This window comes from Morone saxatilis, unplaced genomic scaffold, assembly GCF_004916995.1.
Source record: "Morone saxatilis isolate NCDOM2014 unplaced genomic scaffold, NCSU_SB_2.0 Contig12, whole genome shotgun sequence".
Classification (NCBI taxonomy): domain Eukaryota; kingdom Metazoa; phylum Chordata; class Actinopteri; family Moronidae; genus Morone; species Morone saxatilis.
In genome coordinates, this window is record NW_023339674.1 from 9,372,376 (window position 1) to 9,372,687 (window position 312).

Below are 312 nucleotides of genomic sequence, written 5' to 3' on the forward strand. Positions count from 1 at the left end.
TTAATGGAAATATTTTCAGAATATACTTGTAGTTCTCCTATGAGATAACGATATGAGTTTGAGATCTCTGGTTTAAATGTGTCTCACACTGGCTGACATTACTTAACCTGACCAGGGTGTTCTTGTCTTCAAACTAGATATGTTATGAGTGTTAATGACATATGGAGTATGAGACAAAATGCCTTGGGACAAGACCTAATCAATACCTACAGTTTGGTATTAATCTGTGACAAATTCCCTTTTTTCCCCAGCACGGAAAATCAAACCGTTCATTAATCTTTTCATTAAATTATATTCATTTAAACACAAAGT

General features: G+C 33.7%; 1 protein-coding gene across 2 annotated transcripts in view; it reads right to left on the reverse strand.

The window, feature by feature from the left end:
• Positions 1-312, reverse strand: part of arid3a (AT rich interactive domain 3A (BRIGHT-like)) — a 40,320-nt gene that overhangs the window by 7,168 nt on the left and 32,840 nt on the right. The gene's annotated exons all lie outside the window — the stretch shown is intronic.